At 38.8% G+C, this 16,839-nt stretch overlaps 1 protein-coding gene across 1 annotated transcript in view; it reads left to right on the top strand.

Moving 5' to 3' along the window:
- psmd1 (proteasome 26S subunit, non-ATPase 1) overlaps positions 1 to 778 on the top strand; it is a 44,133-nt gene extending 43,355 nt beyond the window's left edge. The window contains exon 25 of the mRNA XM_080032532.1: positions 588 to 778. The gene's annotated coding sequence lies outside the window, so the exon portion shown is untranslated. The remainder of the gene's footprint in view (positions 1 to 587) is intronic.
- Positions 779 to 16,839: the final 16,061 nt, after the last annotated feature.

Below are 16,839 nucleotides of genomic sequence, written 5' to 3'. Positions count from 1 at the left end.
GGAGACCGATGAGGTGTCAATGACTAAATTAGGGCTTGTGCGCGTGTTATGTCATCTCTTTATGAGCTTCACGTGCTGTGTGACAGATTAAACAGCTCAGAGATCATTGTCAGTTTTGCTCATAAAGAAAGTCACAGGTTTGATGCCTTTGAGCATATATTGTCTCTGGTCCTTAAGCCCCTAAATTGGTAGCCATGTTGTCAGGTTACCATCTTTAATACTTTTTAATATAGTAAATATTAATAGACAGTATCTTACAGTAAACATCTGAACATGTCGGAGCAGTAATAGCGCAGGTGTAATTAATCAAATGAATAATGGTCAGAATTGTCGAATCCCATTTAGTTTTGCCAGTTGGGTCGTGGTATTTTGAGCCTTCTTTAATGTTCTTAGTAAATGTACTTTGTTAACCGATTGAGTTTCAATGAAAATAGCTTTAATTTGCACCAGCTGGTAGAACCTTTTCCTATTTTTCTAATTGAGCATTCTTCCATATTTAGAGTTTTTCTTTTTTTCCTGATATTTGTGTAATTCTTTTTGGGGATGTTTATTTAAATCACCTCTAACGTGTGTGTTTTCCCCACCAGGCATGGGAAGATCCCAGCATGTTGTTCCAGCGTCGCCCTCTGTGCATCCATCTACTCATCCAACTCCCTGCTTCACTTCCTCTTTTACACGTTGCTTTCCTGTTCTGACTCTTCATTTGCCAGACAGGGAATGTTTTACATTCTCAAACTGTATAATTTTTCTGTCAGTACAATAAAAATGATATATATTGGAGACTGGCAAGTGTGTTTATTTGAGTGAATATTTCACCAGGCGTGTGCATTGAGGGGATTTCTCTAATCCCATACATTTAGACTGGTTTACATTTTCAGCACTCGGCAACAGCTGCTGCAGTCTGACACTGTACAGTGAGCTGAGTCTTCTGTATACATACTAAACATATCTGGGTGGCAGGAGGGGTGTGCCTTCAGGAATATAACTTTCTAGGTGTATTGAAGGTCGAGTTGAGAAAAAGAAAAAAGAAATCTATATCTAAAAAGAAATATGTGCTGATAAAAATGTAAAACCCATTTTGTCAGGAGAGCTTTTTCTTGGGTTAAACTTTCTCTTTTCTTTACTTCTACTTTTGTTATCTGAGATTTTCTGCTGACTGACACAAACATTTGTTTATGCAATTCTATTAGTTTTATTGGCAAAGCTGTCAACTGTTTGTGTAATTAAATCAGAAAAGCAGTATTGACTGATAATAATCGCCAACTATTTTGATACGATCTGAGATTCGATTTTTTTTTTTAAGTCAAATATATACAGTAGTATGTTTAGTGGCCATTAATATAGTTGCAGGCAGTTCTGGACAAGAGTTTCTTTCAAAACCGAACATTGACTGTATAAAGTCAGTATATTGGGAGGTCTTACCTGCAGAACACTTTCTGTGTGTTCTGATCCAACATTGTGACTCAGAAGCATGCTACTTCTCTTAAACACCCAAAGTTCATGTTGAAGAATTATTTTCCCACTCTCACAAGTTTCCCTCTTGTTTGTCTTCTGAAGTTTTGAGATCTCTTCATTACAATATCCTTTTTGTTATGCTCAATAGACTGATGGAGCGATCAATCAGTCTTGAGTCGTTGCACATCCAAAAATCCAACTCTCCACAATGTGCAAATTTACTTGAGACTTTTTTTCATGTGGTTTAATTTTCGGCCTTCAACCCAAGATCAAGTTATATTTTATATAATATATACAGTGATTCTTGAGAAGTGTGACAAAACAGGGTGCAATGTTGAAAAAATACAAACCCTATGTTTAGGCAAATTAAATTACATGTATGTATCCAACATATAGGGGAGAGCGGGGTGAGTTGTGCCAGTGGGGAAGTTGTGCCACCCCTTGTTTCTAGAAAACCATAGAAGAAATTGGAAATGTGACCACATATTTAAGAAGAGCCATCCATTTGACTCATCCTGTAAAGAAGGGAGAAACATGGAATAAGATATAAGCACATTTAAGCTCAAAAAACTGTTTTTTTGCCTTTCAAAGTAAAAATGTCCATGATCAAGGTTTTTTGATTATTGTGTCTGAACAATTATAGACATGTTTGAAAACATTTGACACGTTTTAGTGCTTTAGTATGCTACACTTTATGTCTATATACACTCAACAAAAATATAAACGCAACACTTTTGTTTTTGCTCCCATTTTTCATGAGATGGACTTAAAGATCTAAAATGTATTCCAGATACACAATTGTACCATTTCTCTCAAACATTGTTCACAAATCTGTCTAAATGTGTGATAGTGAGCACTTCTGCTTTGCTGAGATAATCCATCCCACCTCACAGGTGTGCCACATCAAGATGCTGATCTGACGTCATGATTAGTGCACAGGTGTGCCTTAGACTGTCCACAATAAAAGGCCACTCTGAAATGTGCATTTTTTTTGCTTTATTGGGGGTCTGGGGACTCAGAACCAGTCACTATCTGTTGTGACCACCATTTGCCTCATGCAGTGCAACACATCTTCTTCGCATAGAGTTTATCAGATTGTCAATTGTGGCCTGTGGAATGTTGGTCCGCTCCTCTTCAATGGCTGTGCGAAGTTGCTGGAGACGGCTTATAGTGGAGAAATGAACATTCAATGGACGAGCAACAGATCTGGTTGACATTCCTGCTGTCAGCATGCCAATTGCACGCTCCCTCAATGCTTGTGGCATCTGTGGCATTTTGCTGTGAGACAAAACTGCACATTTCAGGGTGGCCTTTTATTGTGGACAGTCTAAGGCACACCTGTGCACTAATCATGATGTCAGATCAGCATCTTGCTGTGGCACACCTGTGAGGTGGGATGGATTATCTCAGCAAAGCAGAAGTGCTCACTATCACACATTTAGACAGATTTGTGAACAATGTTTGAGAGAAATGGTACAATTGTGTATCTGGAATGAATTTTAGATCTTTAAGTCCATCTCATGAAAAATGGGAGCAAAAACAAAAGTGTCGCGTTTATATTTTTGTTGAGTGTAGTTAGCACGATGTCAGCCCTTAACTGCTGCATCATGCTTATTATCCAACATTCTGGGGTTGGGGTGATTTGTGCCAGAGGGCCTGGGGAAAGTTATAAGTAAGTAATATAAGTAGAATGTATTTATAAAAGCACATGTTTAACAGTTTGCACTGTCCAAAGTGCTGAACATAGTGCATATAGTAGGTAAACAATGAAGGTAAAATAAAAATAAAAGACATAAAGCCCAGACATCCACATATAAACAAAGATAGTAGTGCAGAGGTAAGAGTTCATGGGGAGGAAAAACCAGGGTGTACAGATGGGTTTTGAGCCTTGATTTAAAGGCAGAAATTGAGGGAGAATCGCATATGCCAGATGGCAGTTGGTTCTACAAGGGCAGAGTTCTGCTAGTTAGAGCTGCAACGATTAATCGACAAATCGATTATTAATCGATTATTAAAATAATCGGCAACTATTTTGATAATCGATTAATTGTTTCGAGTAATTTTTTAATAAAAAAATTCCAAATTCTCTGATTTCAGCTTCTCAAATGTGAATATTTTCTGGTTTCTTTAATCCTCTTGAACTGAAATATCTGTGTGTTTTGGACATAACGATACATTTGAGGATGTCAACATGGGCTTTGGAAAATTGATCAACATTTTTCTCCATTTTCTGACATTTTACGGGCCAAAACACTGATCAATTAATAATCGATTAATCGAGAAAATAATCGACAGATTAATCGATTATCAAAATAATTGTTAGTTGCAGCCCTACTGCTAGTGCAAAGTAAATTTCTGAGAGTTGTGCCATTGGAATGGCTGTATACTAGCCTGGTACTACCAGACCATTGTACTTCATTTCATTTTAAGGGAAAATGAAATTTCGGCTGAAGTAGGTGGGCGGGCGGAGCCAGGCTAGCTGAGCTGTATACGCTGGTCACCAAAAGAAAGTGATTGTCTACAGTAGCTCAGAAGAGACTGACATCTCCATTCCACTTAACAACAGCACTGATGAGAGTTCAGATGGCCAGAAAGATGATGATGGTGACTTTGTCATTGTGAGCTTTGCAGGTAAAACCATTAGATCTGCTAGGCCTTGTTTAAGAAAATTGTCCTTCAATCTTTGTAAAATATTTACTTTATTTACTTTAAATAAACCTTAAATAAGTGATTGTCTAATGGATTTGTCTTGCATTACAGTTTATGAGATATATATCAATGGCACAATTTACCCCATGGTATTCTCTCTTGTGGCACAACTTACACCACACCGGTGGCAAGTTGTGCCACAAGACAACTTTTTTTCCGAAAGCTATAGGCCTATTTCTTAAACAGTATTTTTCAGATCCAAAGTTATTGTTGCCGGGGATGCACAACACCCTGAAATATATGTACATATTTGAGTCGGAGACTTTACTGTCAAGGCTTCACTTTAAAGTCACTTTGAGTAAAAAGTGGCCCATCTCACCCCACTCTCCCCTAAGCTACTGAGGTAAGCTTTGACACAACCTCCCAGCTTTTGTCTTTTTTATCAAAACGGGCTTTTTACCTTGCTGTTCCTTATTTTGTGTCAACACCGTCAGACACTAAAAACACAAATTCATTTTCCCTCAATTTATGCTAGACCCATGACAGAGGCCACAAAAAATATTTTCAAAATATATATGAATATACATTTATTTTTTTAAATCTGACTGTGTTGATATTTAACTTTTCTTAAACAAAACAAATGGAGTTTTTCTAGTGGCCATTTGGTGTTTCTGTTGATGATAGGTGCTAATATGAACTACTTCAAGAAAATAAAATGATCGAAACATTTCAAATAACTTCTTCAGAAATTGTAAGTCGGTGTTGACGTATCATGGTTGACGCAGGACTTTCAAGATTTGTAATGTAAAATATTCTAAAACTACAACACTTATCAGAGCCTGTCCGACTCTAATGTACTCTGCAGATAAGAGCTCTTTTTAATCATTAAAGTTTATTTTTTATTTTTAATAGGTTTTATTGCATAATGAAAGATTGAAACCTTCTCTGTAGACACACTGTTTTGGACGTTGTGAGAAGAGTAAGTGGCATATATTTGACATGATAATGATAAAATTACATTTAAATTGTGCTCCAGACATTCTATTCTTAATCCCTAATAACATCTACTATTTTAAATATTTTTACTTTTAAACATAACAGCAGTTAATATTGGAAGACGGCCTTTTGTCCCGCTTCTCAAGAATCACTGATATATCATATTTGATAAATGAAGTTTCATGTGGAAACGTGGTTTGGGAAGGGTTCAGGAAACGATAACGCCGGTGGTTGTTTTATGCATGAAATGTGTTGGAATGCCGCTCGTTTGATTTTTATTAATGCGTAAGACCGGTGGAAAAAAGGTCTCTGCTGTGAATAGAGCTGTCGTCAGCGATGATTTGCTGCTTGTCCACTCCCATCAGTGGACCAGCATATGTACGTTTTGGCCAGACATTTGGTCTAATCATATCCTCCCTTTTCGCATTCCCACCTACTTGGTCATGGTGAACCGCTCAACAAACTTTATCGGCACCACAGCCTTTTTATCTTTCCTCATCTCGGTCGAAAGTGCAATGCAGAACACACACGAAAACACACACACTCACACTTACACTCCCCTGCCTGATGGCTGTCTGACTTTGACCTCAGTGAGCAAATCCAGCATCAGCATTCAGCATGTGGTCCAGTTATGTTGAAGAAATAAGAAGAAGCATCTGTTGTTTGACGTGCTCCACATAGGCCCACGTCTGATTGGAAGCATCCTAAATATAGAGGCTGTTGGGTCCATAGCTGCAAGCTTTCTATTGCAGGATCACATTCCTGGAGATGCGGTAACACCGTGTAGTCCCTCACCCCTCCCTCCCTCTCTCCGCTCCACATCACCTTGTTTCCATGCTTTTTCTTCCAGCTCTTCCCGTATACGTCCCGCTGAAGCCCGGGTGGGACGAGAAGATGTTGTAGACTCTGTCAGTCTGTGTGTGGAAAATCTGCCTCGTCTGTACATAGCCTCGTGTCATTCATGCTTCACACTGTTCAGAAATTCACACTATGTTACGACTTCCTCCTCGTCCTAGTACCAGTTATTCACCAGCAAACCTGGCCAAGCTCTCCATCATCTTAACACTTTCCAACAGCAAAGCATGGCTTTCGAATCCTGTCCCACACTGTGCTTTCACATTTAACATGGCGGTCCTGGATGTTGTAAAAAATAAAATTGACCCAATTTGAATATGTTGCTTGTATGTCCACAAGTTTTCAAAACAGGCCTGTAGCCCGGTTTTAGCCATGCCAGCTACTGTATGTGGTTTTATTCATGGTAGTGTTGGTCTGTTCACCACGTTGGTCCAAACCGAAATATCTCAGGGAGGCTACTATTGGATGGACCTCTGAGATTGGGAACATAGGCTACAGTGTACATATGATACCCAAAGGATGAATCCTTATAATAGATCAATCATATAGTGCCACCAGCAGATTCACTGTTCTCTGGGCAACTGAAGTAATTGGACAGTTACGTTTTGAAATTCACTGCAGACATTCTGTGCTGAACTTCGAAAAGTTATGTATGAATCACTTTGGTGATCTCTTCCATCATCACCAGGTCAACCATAAGATGGTCAACCCACTTAACATCAGCATGTTAGCATTGTCATTGTTAGAATATTTACCATTCTGACTCACACCATCCCTAGGCTATAGCCTATCATTCTTGTTGGAGAATTTGCACCAAGTCCTGCTGCATGACATGCTCTGGTTACAGTGCTGACAGGAAAGCACTGTAATAGGCTTTAGATGTAGAGAAAACAATCCTTTGACTTCTTTTGGGAAAGTCTAAGCATGATTATTTTGAAACACGATCTAAAGTTATTAAGTGTTTTTTGTCCTGAGGATTCCTAAGCACATGGATGTAGGACAGCTGCTTAGGACAAAGTGCAATGATTCTGAGGAGATGCAAATGGAATTAATTCAGTTTAAAGGTTTATTGGCCTTTTTTCCCAACTTATTCCAGTTGTTGAACGAATGAAAACCTGCCCATAAGGCACCAATATTTGAGCTTCGAGCATTAAAGGTGAAGTAAGATTTATTTATGTTAATATAAGTGTTAAATCGCTCTTTATTCATACAGTGATCACTTATACTGTATAGTGTGCACGTTTCATAAAGCCGATCTCAGTCACTCGCTCTGCATGTAATCGGCTCTTTGTGTGAATCGAACTTATGACCTTTTGCTTTTTTAAATCAATGACTCGAACCTCGGAGCTTGGACTTGCGCTTTTTTAGGAAGTGTGAAAGAAAGGTTGCAGCTCCAAAATTCCCTAATGAGCTCAACAGTGAAAGCACCATAGAAGGCAAAAAGGATCCCTTGGTTGCATCCAGTCATGCAGGCCAAGCTGCGGAGAGGAGACAGAGGCAGGCGGCCAACCAGCAGCGACTAATGTCTGTCATTAAACTGACAAAACAAGCATTAAGAAAGGAGGAAGAGGAGAAGGCTGATGGTTTGTGTGAACAGACGGAGCATGCAGTCACCGTCTTTGGATGCAGTGATGGTTTTTGATGAAAGTATGGAGGGTCGTCAGCGATGTTAAAGTAAACAAGCAGACCCACCAGAGAGCTCGCTTGGTCGGGTCAGCGAGTGTGTGGCCTGTGGACAGTGAGAGGTCTCTGAGAGCTTTTGGCTGGACTCGGGGACCAGTGAGTGATGTACCGATGGTCCGTGATAGAGGTTCTGGACCGGGGCAGACTGTTCTGTCTCCTCTGAATGTGGATCTTGGCCTCGAATTTCCTTCTATCTCTGATGCTGAAAAGGTAGAGACCTCCCACAAGGAAGCAGCAGGCTTTAAAGCAGGGTGAAGGAGAGCTGATGTAAACATGTTGCTGTGATAATAATCCCAGCTTACTTTAATATACACATATTCAATGTTTTTTTTATTGTGCTTATTTAATGGTTTTTCAGATAAAGCCTGTCATCTGCTGTACAAACTCTAAACCCTTTCAAGGCTAATTGTTGATTTTTGGGCTGTATGAAAAAAAGCTCACTTTCCGTAATTGTTTCAAGTCATGTATCAACAAAAAAATCTGTAGGTTTTCCAGCTTCTCAACATTTGAAAAGTATAGTTATAATAAATCAGCAAATGGTATATTCTCTACACACACATCTGATCACCTAGTTAAGTGTGTTAGCAAGGTTAGGCTACATTTGCTGATTAGCAATAAGTGCAAAGTGGAGCTAAGGCGGATGGGAATGTTGTTCATTTTGCAGGTCTTTGAACACAAACCAAAGTATTGGAAAAATGTAAAACTGTGTTGATGATGTCGCTGGATTTAAAGTCATGGGATAAGCAGAGTGTTATCAGAGTGGTAATTATTAGTTATACATTATGTTTAAAGTCTAATGGATTAGATTGCGACTTGTTACTAACAGAGATGAGTTCAAAGTGATTCACCACCAATGCTGTTGCTTATTCATTTGTGGAACAGCCCCAGGAAGCACAACAACTTTAATACTCAAACCTGCCCTGCCCCAGTGACTAAAGGTTACTGTGTTGACATTCACTTGGCTCTCTGAACCCAGATAGTGTCAAAACAATCTGAAGGAGTATTCTCTTTGTCGTCTCTGGCATCAAGGGGCAAGTCTAAGCACTTTGTTAAAGTTAATGTTAAAATGAGCTTTTTTTTGTTGTTGTAACTACGTAGTTATGCATTACCTACTACATAGATTTTCTTTAGTTTATTTTTTTAGTAACTACTACATAGTTATGCATTACCTAAACTACAAAGTTTTTTGTAGATATACATTATTTTTTTAAGTAACAAAAAACTATGTGTTGTAGTTACTAAAAAATAAAACTATTTAGTAGGAAAGCATAACTATGTAGTAGTTACTACATTTTTATTAAAAAAATAAAAAGCTATTAAGTAGTTACTAAAAAAATAAACGAGAAAAAAAACCTATGTAGTATCCTAGGTAATGCGATACTACCTATAACTTTCAAAGGAGAATAACTTGTGTTCATTAGGAGAGGCCAAAGAAAAATTTCCACCAAGGTGAACAATAAAATCAATCTAATATAAGCCTCAGACTGGCGGAACCGAACCAGCACTCATCTTGTGAAAAAAGGCCATTTATCCGACATTTAGGCTCGCTGTCCAAACACTCTTTGGGTGAGAGGATCACTGGCTGAGTTCCTCTCAGCTGGCAAGGTTAGGAGGTTTCCGTCCTCTGGGTGTGAGAACAGCTGGACACCAGACCTCCACAGCTGGGGAGACCTGTTGGAAAGGCTGACAGCTCACCTCAGCGTGGAGCACTGCTCTCCGGGGAGGGCTTCACTCAGCAAAAAAAAAAATCTACACAATGCTGGCTCGGCCCATTCTGGGAACGCAGAGTGGAGACAAAACTAAACAAGCATTAGTTCTGGAGATCGGAGTGTAGATGTGCGGCCTGGTGAATAAGGTGGTGCATAGTACAGCACGTTACTGCACGTTGTCCTATAACACCTCAGCCATACCCACACACCCCCACACCCTTGTCAGTGCGAGTGTGGTGGAGGATACAGTGGAATGAAGGTGTGCCTGTAACACTGTGCCTATTCATGAAAGCCTGCCTATTCATCATCAGCATTTAGAGAATACAGGCAGAAGTGTTTGGATTCCCAGCACAAGGTCGCTGCAAAATCTGAAACCTGAACCTTTCTGTTCAGCGTGAACACAGGCGGAGTAAATATTAGTACTCATGGCTGAATATGTGGAGGCCAAGTGCTGTGCAGCAGCAATGCTTTAAACGGAGCACTTCTCCTGCCAGGATTAAAAGGCTGTTGTTTTATAGACTGGAGTTTTAGAAACACAAGCTTTTTTCAAAGGCAGAGATTAAGCTTGAAGTGATAAAGTTCTGACTCCCTGCCTTGTAGTTTTCCAAATGTTATTTTACTGTTTCAGGTTTGAAGTGTTGATACCGCACACATTGCTGGACTGTGGACAGTGGTATCTGACAGCTGGAGTTATGCTTCACAAAGATTTTACAAACAAAACAGAGGATGAATTTATGAAACACAACCAACCAACACTATTCAGATTAGATCCACCTCAACCAATTAGAACAATGCTACGTACAAGCGTTTATAATCTAATACTATTTTATATCGGCTAACAATATAAACCTCACAGGTTGCATTATTTATTTTTGATACCTATAAGTACATTTTGACAACAATACATTTTAATGTGGGACTTGCAGTTTTACACTGAGTTGTTGCTATTGCTAAGGTCCCCTAACTACATTTCTTTGAAGAAGAAAGTTCGAACCAAAAATAGTTGAAAAACGATGGACCCCACTTTGTTGACTTTGACTTGGTGTTCTGCATTTGAATGCAGTGAAATGATCTCACCCAACTGGCGTTTATTTGTTTGAAGAAAAATAAGACTTCAGTCACCACTGGACTTGGTGACTTGTTAACATGAATACGTTCTGTTCCAGGCGGCATTAATGGAGCTTGGCCCTCTCAACGTTTGTTCACATGGTGTTTTTATGGAGGGAAATGTCTCCAGCGGCGGCCCTTCATTTCTCCACAGGCGAGCAGACCGCAGACTTCCTGGAAAAGGCCCGGTGGCCCAGTCACAGAGCAAAGGCCCAAGATTGGTTGGACCAGGCAGGCAAGCCGACTGGCACCTATTACATGACCTTTGAACTCAAATAAATAATAAACATATGGATGGTTAAAGGTATAGTTCAGTATTTTTGATGTGGGGTTGTATGAGGTACTTATGCATAATTAGTCTGATACCTTTTGGAGTTTGGGGGAGTCGCTGTAGCAGAAGTCAGCATTGTACTGTTGCAGAGGGGGCCAGCCGAAAAATTATTTTTTGCCACGTATATAGACGCTTACCTAAAAAATAACTATCTTGAAAGTCCTGCGTCACAACCATGATACGTCAACACCGACTTACAAGTTTTGAAGAAGTTATTTGAAATGTTTCGATTTCATTTTCCAGAAGTGGTTCATACTAGCACCTATCATCAGCAGAAAAACCAAATGGCTACTAAAAAAACTCCATTTGTTCTGTTTAAGAAACGTTAAATATATCAACACCGTCAGATTAAAAAGAAAATTATATTCATATAGGGGAGAACGGGGTAATGTGAGACACTTTTTACATTTGCTCCCCTCTAAGGGAACTAAAATGATTTATCAGTCAAATGTACACATTTCCCATTAATTCAGGATGTTTCTTAGAAAAGGGCATTAGCAGAATTTATTCAAGACAAAGGGCAGTGAAAATATGATTGTTTAAAAAAAAGTTGTCTTGTGTCAGTTTACCCCCAGCTGTGGGGTAAACTGAGACAGATCAGAGAGATCAAGGGGGTAAACTGATCCACTTACTTTTTCCCCTCTGAAACTACCATAACAACACATGTTGTAACAGTTAGAATCCTGACAGCTAGATTGAAAACCAAATATTCCAAACTAATGTCGAACTAGAAACCGAATCATGGGGTTTGGTCAATTAAGAAAAACATTTTCTAAATACTTGAAAGTAACTCTGATCAAATACACCATATCATTCATAGTCAATAATTAACATTCAAATGACAGATAGAACCAACCAGTTATATTAAAACACAGTCTAGGGGTCAGAACACAGGACCCTTAGAGCCAGCTAGTGTCTGGGGGTCAGAGCAAACAACAATCAGACCCAGCTAGAACAGCCTGGGACTCAGAACACAGGACTAGACCCAGCTATTATATTCCATCTTTTGAGTCTTTGATTAATATTTTTCTGCATTTGTTTTATTGGGATCATTCATTGAATAAAGACATATTGCTTAGAGTATATTGATGTTAAAGGTCACTCTCCTGTCCCCCACATACATACGTGCCAAACCATGCCCTTGCTGACACCCCTTCAACCATCAACCCCCACCTCCAGCCCATATTGTCTTTTGTCTTATTCAAACTAGTCTCCTTGCTACCTCAAATATAATGGATTAATTAAAAGAGTGCGCCGACACTGTCTCACTTTACCCCACAGCATTTGTCTCACTTTACCCCACTGCCCCAATTTGAGAAAAAACTACCTCTCTCAGAAAATCAGGCTAATCTTCAGTTATCATCATCACATGGTTTCATAGGTTGGTAGTTCATCAACATGTATGATAGAAGTTTGTCTACCTGAATCAATTTGCTTTGGCACAACAATCAATTAAAGCCACTACGAGTAACATGGCACGTTGGCGGCCCCTTTGGACAAAAGCGGTAGTATTTTTACGACGCCAGCTGTCGTGAAGCTGTTTTCTAGCTTGTGCCGGGCGTGCGAGATTCAGATGATCAGGAAGCATTATAGTGTGTTGAAAGTGTGAGAGCACGGACTCTTTTCGGCTCCGTGAGAGTGGTTAGTGACACAGCATCAACTAATGCCAGTCAGTGCTACACACGCCTGATTGCAATGAGTTGATGCAGCAGTGTCACCTAACTACTCTCTCTCACGGAGCTGAAAGATTACGTGTCATCACACAAAGCGAATGAACGAGAGACGGCAGTTAGTATGGATCACAATGAGGTAATGTGTTTATGTTGTTGTAAATAATGACTATATCAGATGAATAATGGTCATCTGATGATGCTGGTGAGGCAAAGTAAACTTTGTTTTAGTAGGCTACCGCTCATTCATTTAGGAGTAAACACTGCAGTCTAGCTACCGTGAAATTGTGTATAAGTTGCTTGGCAACTCCCTCCCGCCCGCCTATCACTCTCCCTTTTAGCTTTTCTTCATTGCATTTTCTTTTTTTTCTTTGATGGTTCGGTTCAGCCCCATTATCAGTCATTATGACGACAAATAACTGTCTCAAACAAGGCTCCCGCTCCCCTTCCCTCACCTGGAGGGATAGGCTTCTCAAATATTGTTGCTGCGCCACACTGAAATCTGCGACCAATACGGATATGTGACCATAGAGCATGCACGCGTGAACCGAAAATCGGACTGGGTGTGCGACCAGACCAAACGCAGTAATAAAAACTATATAAAAACTTCTTTCTTTGCACTGATGGTCTCGTTTGCTGTTAAAGGTAATTTATGATTATGTGAGGAAACATGAGGCTGTTTAAAAGATATTTAAATGTTACTTGGAGCTGCTTTAAGTTGACAGCAAGAAAATTTACTTGAAAAAAAACATGCTTACAACATCACCATGAGGTCCTCTCTTTCATGGCCAAGGGGAAATGAGAGAGGCTTGAAAACATATATCTCACATGACCAAAAATGTGTTCCATTGCTTAGATACAGGGGGTGTCTCACATTACCCGATGGCTCACATTCCCCCGTTCTCCCCTACATTTTGAAAATATTTTGTCAGTCTTGGTGAATATTTGTGATCACTATACATCTCATGGGTCTAGCATAAATTGAGGGAAAATTAATTTGTGTTTTTGGTGTCTGACGGTGTTGACACAAAATAAGGAATGGCAAGCTGAAAAGCCCATTTTGATAAGGAATGGCAAGGTACAAAGCCCATTTTGATAAAAAGAACAAAAGCTGGGAGGTTGTGTCAAAGCTTAGCTCAGTAGCTTAGTGTATGTTGGATACATACATGTAATTTAATTTGCCTAAACATAGGGTACGTATTTTTTCAACATTTCACCCTGTTTTGTCCCACTTCTCAAGAATCACTGATTTATTTTTTAGGTAAGCATTTATATATATGGAGAAAAAAAGTTTTTCATCTGACCCCCTCTGCAACAGTACAAGGCTGACTTCTGCTTCAGAGACCAAAACTCCTTAAAATGAATAGGCCGGGTACCATCTCCATAAGGTAACACACGCATATATAACTCATGTACTGTATATTTACCCCATACAACGACACTTCAAAAATACTTAACTATAAAAATCTCCACTTTTGAGAGTCCTGGGAGGCAGACAAATTGTATTTCGGTTGAATAATTGACCATGTTGCTTTTCATGTTCCTGTATTTATTTGTTACTTCTTTCACCTACACTTGGCATATATAATGTATGCATGTCATTTTTATGCATGTATTAATTAATTTTCTTACTACCCCACTCCACAGGTTTTGAGCAAACTTTACAATTTAAATCATGTCTTGGGGGAATACAAAGACATTGAAATTACTAACTGTAGGCCAACTTAAGCATTTTCTTTTAAAACTGACAACTGGCAATATCAGCCTCAACAATCCAGTATCAGGCAGGCTGTAACTCAAAACCCCAGTTTCTAAAATAGAGTTGACATATACTGATAGAAATGTATGATACAATGGTTAAATGGAGGTGTTCCGTGGGAATAAAGTCCTGACTGCATATTATATATTTATATTTTGCTACTGTCTATTTAGAGTCACACAGTTTTACTTTCCCCCTTTTGTGGTCATCTCTCTCTCTCTCTCACACACACACACACACACACACAGGAACATTTTCAAGAGTGATGTGGGAAACAAAGAGACAATACCGACACTCCTGACTGTTTCAGAAGCTGTTCTGTCCAGCAGTATCGAAGTGAATGATGACTGTGCTATGATGACTGTGCTATCTTTGTTGAATGAAGTGTGTTTTTGAAGGATCATTAGTTTGAGGCAGACTAAACACACATATTGGCCCACTGTGTACGCACACACGCACACACACGGCCATAAGTCATCTGAAGTGTTGGGCACTACTGGCCTGGATACCTCTCATTTATACAGCCACAGGAATAAACACGCTGTAATTATTTGTAATATATCTACGGGTGTGTATCCAGATTGGCACAGGGATGAATTAATGACTTCACCAGCGTACATTCGAGGAAGACTGAGGCATCACGAATGAAGCTTCTTTATGTCTTTAAAAAAAATATTTCATCTCAATTTTGGGTTCAACACAAAGTCTCAAAGTTTTAAAAAACACTTTTTGAAACAAATTAAGTGAGTAAACAAAAACCCAGAGGACACTCATATACACATTAAGTCTCCATTCAGGTTCCTATAGCTGCATTTTTCAGGCTGTTTGAATAAGTAAATCTGTAAGAGCAGCCCTCCCCCTGCTGGACAAACACACCAAACCTACAACAACAACATAATGGCCTGAAAACTGGTAAGAAGGTAGAAAAATATTTTGGACCAACAAAGGATATGAAATAATAAAGGTTTCATATCAAGGCAAGTCAGAGAAAAAGGTGCTATGAAACGTCAAGCGAAAAGCCTTTGCACTATAGACAATTAGGATTTCTCAACATCAACACAATAAGCATGTGTTTGTTTACATATAAAATCATAGATATATGTATATATATATATCTATATATATATATATAGATATATGTATATATATATATATAAGAGGTGGGCATAGATTAATTTTTTTAATCTAGATTAATCTAGATTAATTTTGAAATTAATCTAGATTAATCTAGATTAAAATGGCTCATTTGAATTCATTCATAATATGTGTGTGCTCCCTAAATAATGACTCAAAGTAAGTCTTTGAGAACGTGTTTCTCAAGCCAGGTGGCGCATCAGACCAGGGGCTCATCTCCTGTTTCCAACATGCATCACAAACTGCTTGAGGAAGCTGTTCTACTATGATAATTGGTGATGAAAATAAATAATGTTCAACAAGATGTACTTGTGTTTACAAACTGTTTATTCAGTTAAACATGAACTTTGAACTGTAGGCCATAAGAGGTAACGATGAATTGTTTAGGGCTGCAACTAACGATTATTTCAATAATCGATTAATCGGTTGATTATTTTTTCGATTAATCGATGAATCGGATAAAAAAAATAAACATTTGTAAATGCTGCATCTTTATTCAAAAACTGAACATTACTTCAAATTCACAGTGCACACTGAAGTGTCAAAACACCAGGTTATTGCTCCAACGTCCCGGAACTATTAAAAGTAATATTAAATGATAAAAAATTAATAATAAACTTAACTGGGATAACACAAAAAAAAACATACAATGTATGATATACATTTATACAGTATAAGGGATGTCCATGGTAAACCAGTCAACCGATAATATTTTTAACCGGTAAATACTAACGGTTAAAAAAATTAAATCATCTTAATTTCTCTCAGATGACAGGAGAGTTAATTTGTATTGATATTGATACCATTTTCAAGACTCCTTAACGATCCAAGTCTTTATTGATATCAAAATTGATAATTTTCTATTATTTTGTTGAAATAGAACTTGTATTATTGCTTTAATTGCTGATATGATCATAGCTCTAGATAGGACATTAAACAGGTCATAATTCCATTCCATCTTTACTATCTATTTTATCTTGCTGGGAAAACAAGTTTCGCCAAAATCTCAAATTTCTTTTTTTTTGTGTTGCATTTGAACACATCAATCATATTACTGAGCCGGCCTGAACACATCACAGTTGACATGTTTGCTACTTTTTTTAAGCTAACTAGCTTTATATCCTTCCGATTTTAACATGGATTTAAAATCTGGATCACTATTTTTAACTGACGGGACTTTCTACACCGTTCGGTTGTATGATTACTGCCGCTGCATTGAATGACTGTTGATGCGCCGATGCCGATTCTCCGAGCACGTCTGCACACCGTCTGCAGCAGCAGCTGACAGAGTTTTTTTGGACTAGACGGATACTGAGTTGATGGAGTTTTTTTTAACCCAAAGAAAGCAAAGGTACAACACTTTTATATAGGCCTGCAGTCCAGTGTTAGATATGACCAAAATACAAGCTGTGGCCGCTCACACTATAGCTTTCCCGCACGTGAAGCGAGCCTTCACGTGCGGAAGGGGGTTCACCCCGACGGCGAACAGCA

Source organism: Ammodytes marinus (genome assembly GCF_949987685.1).
Source record: "Ammodytes marinus genome assembly, chromosome: 8".
Classification (NCBI taxonomy): Eukaryota; Metazoa; Chordata; class Actinopteri; order Uranoscopiformes; family Ammodytidae; genus Ammodytes; species Ammodytes marinus.
This window is presented reverse-complemented; position numbering and strand designations above follow the sequence as displayed.